This window comes from Vanellus vanellus (assembly GCF_965231255.1).
Source record: "Vanellus vanellus genome assembly, chromosome: 9".
Classification (NCBI taxonomy): domain Eukaryota; kingdom Metazoa; phylum Chordata; class Aves; order Charadriiformes; family Charadriidae; genus Vanellus; species Vanellus vanellus.
Window position 1 is genome coordinate 19,530,463 of NC_138914.1, and position 4,222 is coordinate 19,534,684.

The following is a 4,222-nucleotide window of genomic DNA, read 5'->3' on the forward strand; positions in this document are numbered from 1 at the left end:
CAGCTGCGGTTCAATATTCATTTTTGAAAGCGTTTTATACAAAGAAGGTCTGCACTAAACCCCTTTAAATCACAGAACTCCAAAAAGCCTTGTTTTTCTATTGCCCAGCTTGCATTCTTCCTTGATCTTTAGTTTCTGTGATACATAGGATACATAAGTAGTTAAGAGTCAAAAACTGATTGTAAGAAACTTTACTGGGTTACTTTGATTCTCTCTTGTATTTTATTCGTTCCAGAGACTGATGGCATTTTGCTTGTGCTGCTAGGAAACTTAACATTTCCACAGAGAGTCCATTATTAAAACAAATAACCCATTTCAACTGTAATACTAGCAGGAAGCAGTATACTGCAATTTAATGAATTTCTGAGATCAGTCATTAAGTAATCTTTCTGTATCCTTAATTTGTTATATGGAAACTGCTAGTTTTACAGGTGTCCCAATTTTGGAGAAAAATCAAACTGATGGTCCCTTAAAATGTGTACAACTTTAGTATCTAGTTAAGTTAGAAATGGATAGTAAAACTCCAGAGAAAAAGAAGTGATGTGGTAAAATGTATTTTGTCCAAGATTAAGTCTCTTGGTCATCTTCAAGGAATGGGAGTGTTTGGGTTTTTCCCACTTTTTTTTCTTCTGAACAAAATCCATTATGCTGTTGTCAAGTCTCCTCTGCAGTTTGCAATCAGATGTTTCCTGGATCTGTCACATGACTTAGTTTGCTTATACAAATCTCTTCAAAGGAGCCACTTGAAAGATTTTTCTTTTAATTGCTGAAAATTTGTATTAACTTTCCCAGTGGATGTTTGTTCAGTAGCTAGCGATATGGGAGAGAGTACAGTGAGCTGATCCTCAGAAGTCGCTTATAGCTGGGTTTTTTTCCCTTTTAAAATGCTTTGTAAAGTCAACAGAGCTGTGGAGACTCAGTGTAAAATTCAGAACAACTGTACTGTGATCAAACAATTCTGCAAGTGTGTATAGTTCTTTACTTTGAATCTGTCACAGTATATGCGTGTTTTCTTCAGTGAAATACTTTAAAAGAACTGATATGACGTTAGTGTGAAGTGTAAGGGTATACAAATAAAGTCATGTATTGCTATAAAACCCCACCTTTGGAAATGTATTAGGGTATAGAAGTTTTGGTTCCTTCACAGTAGCTGTTTTGTCCTTCTTGGTTAGATTTCCCCATGTTTAAAGGGGTCTTTGTTACACTCTCTGATTCTTCTTGCCATTGATATACAGGGCTGAGGTTTTCCTGTTCAGGGAAAAATTGGCTAGACTCACCGTGCTTTTTCTAATAAAGCTCAGAGAGCAGAGTGTCGTCTTGGAAAATGTAACAGATTGGGTTTTATTCAGCCGGTATATTTTGGACCTTTACCATGTTCTCATTTATCTCTCACTCACAGAAACGCTCTAAAATGGCAACCATTTAATCTTTTTTAGATTATAAAGCCTTTGTTATGGCTCCAGAGTTTGATGGCTGAAACTTTACTATATGCTTTGATCTACATTTGTTTTGCTTTGTTTTAGCTTTTTTTCCCCTGTGCCTGTGGAAACATTCAAAGCCCTGATTATTCTCAGGGGCTGATATAACTTTTTATGGAATCAAATTGAAAAAGGTCTCTGTTAGATTAGTGCAAGCATACGCATGCTTTACTTCATTTTGCGAGGTTGTATTTATTCCTAAATCCTGACTCTTCTCTATGAAGGCACAGCTTTAATAATTTTGCTTGCTGGCTCCTTGTCTGTGAACCAGGCAAAGGTTCCTGGTGATGCTTTGTATGAAACTTGAGGGTTCCACTCTTGTCTGCCCTCCAACTTATTTTCTGTTCATGTTCTAGTTATTGTTGGGATATTTAGGTGTGATGAAGTTATAGCAGTTGCAAGAAGCTTGTGCCTCCTTGTCAAGAGCCACATGTACTACTTCAAATAATTGTTCTTGACTTTAGTGTGAGTGCACACAAGAATGAGGATCACGCGGTTCAGTTTGATTGCTGCTCCATTTACAATGTGGAAAGCTTGTCTCCTGTGCCTCTGCGCAGCTTATCTGGAAAAGCAGGAAAAGTTTTCAAGCTACGAGGCTCATTTAGATCGATTTTTCTCAGTTTCACCCAGTTGTCAGCTATTATTTCCTGGCAGGTGCAAGCACTGCATCTACTCCCTGAAGGACATGGTCACAGTGACTTAGATTTGCTATAGCCTACATCTTAAAAGCTCTAAGCTATCTAAACCAAAACTGTCTGGGAAGATACTACAGAAGAAAAATTAGAAAAAGAGGGAAATAGTGAGTCTGCAAAATATTTTTTTTCTTTATTATTTGCGTTAAATAGGGTTAACTCAATAGAGTTAAATTTTTGTGGTTGGGATGTGTATGTACTAGAAACAGGTAGGAAACGTAGATTGTTGTGCTGGGCTTCCTGAGAAAGACAAACCCGGTGACTTGTTGAGTTACCTCATTACTCATATACTACCTTGTGTATTCAAGAAAAAATCCCAGGTTACTCTTCTGATGATGTGACTGTTTCTGTCTTGCCTAAGTGTAGTTAGATGCAGCCCATATCCAAGAGTTTCAGAAGACAGAATGAAATCCTTGCCAAGTCTGAAAGACAGGTATGACAGGCGAGTACTCTTGGCAGACAGTTTCATTTATTTTGCAGCTATTTGAAGTGGCAAGCTTCCAGATTTCCATTATAAAGGAAGATAATTGCCTAACAAGGTCATTGGGAACAAGGAATACAGTGGAACTGAAATTGGGTCTTTCTGTCCTTTGGTAGAACAGGTCCTTTTATTTCATGATGTGTTGGAAGGACCCACTGGGCTGAAATCATGCCAGTTCCAGACACTGTGTGTATATCGCATCTCCATTGCCCACCAGAAAAATGGGTTTATGAAATGTTGGAAAATGCCCAAATGAAGATTAATATGAAAACTACAACTGGGCCAGTCTGTAGTTATATGGTAGCTTCCTTAAATGTGTAAAGGCTGGAGGAAGGTGGGGTTTTTTGTTGTTTTTCTTGTCCTTTAATTCTGTGTAATTGTTTGTTGTTTTTATTTTTTTGTTGTTTGTTCACTTAAACTGCTCGGAAGATAGCGTCAGTAATTTTCTTGTCCTTTGTATTGTGTTTGTGATTAGAGTAACTCAAGCTTTTTCAGAGAATTTTCAGTGTCATTGGGAGATGGAATTATCCTAATTTTAAAGGAGGAAAATTGTTACAGGAAAAGTAGAAGATTCGCATCTATTTAAGATGCTAATCTCATATTTTGTTTTTAACTATACCTGTGTCTCCAAAGTACATTCCGGGTGATTTCTAGCCACGTCCTAATAAAAAGCTGAATTTTTTTTGATGAAACTTTAAAAACTCCTCTGTCCCTTTGAGGCAGAAAACCTGCCAAGTCTGTGGACCTTCAGTGTGGTGATTAAAATTAGACATAGTTGTAAGTAACTGAAAACACATCTACTTATCAGAGATGTTAAGCAACTTCAGTGGAGTTTGCTAGCAGTCAAGCCTGTAATGCATGTCAGAGGCTATTATTGCTATTTTGAATGAGTCATTTGGGCAACAGAGGTCATAACTTAATTTGTAGTTGTATACATAAGTACACGGAACACGGGAACTGCCTATTAACTACATTATAATATCTTTTTACTGTCTCATCATTAAAAAATGTATTTTCAAATGAAGAGGAGCAATCTGAAAGAAGTATGTGCTTATATAGGTTAAACTGCATGTGTTCAGGTAGATCTCTGTCTTTTTGATGCCACACTGAAATATTTATGTGATATTCAAATAGTACATGTGGAATAGACGTAATCAAGTGTCAGTCAGCTTCCAGAAAAGTTGCTCGGTGTTTTCTCAGAAGGCACCATCCTTCAGCTTCCTGGCAAAAGAGGAACTACTGTTTGGAAATGAGCCGATGATACATCTAATGAAATTCCATAGCTCAAATAATGATCACCACCCAGTGCAGAGTAAAAAAAGATACTGTTTGCTACTGGTTTGCTGCTTTTAATTTTTTATTCCTTCTGAAACGAAAAGCTCCTGGCTACCCTCAGAAAAACATGAAGAAGGAGGCGGGGAAAAAAAAAAAAAGGCCTTGACTAATGTCTTGAAATGGAGCATTTACTAAAGAAAAAGATCAACTGAAAGACCTGCTGCTGAAGTTAGCTTGTCCATGCAGAATTCTTGCATGAGCAACAGACTACAAATGTAATGAGAATGACTGTAGCT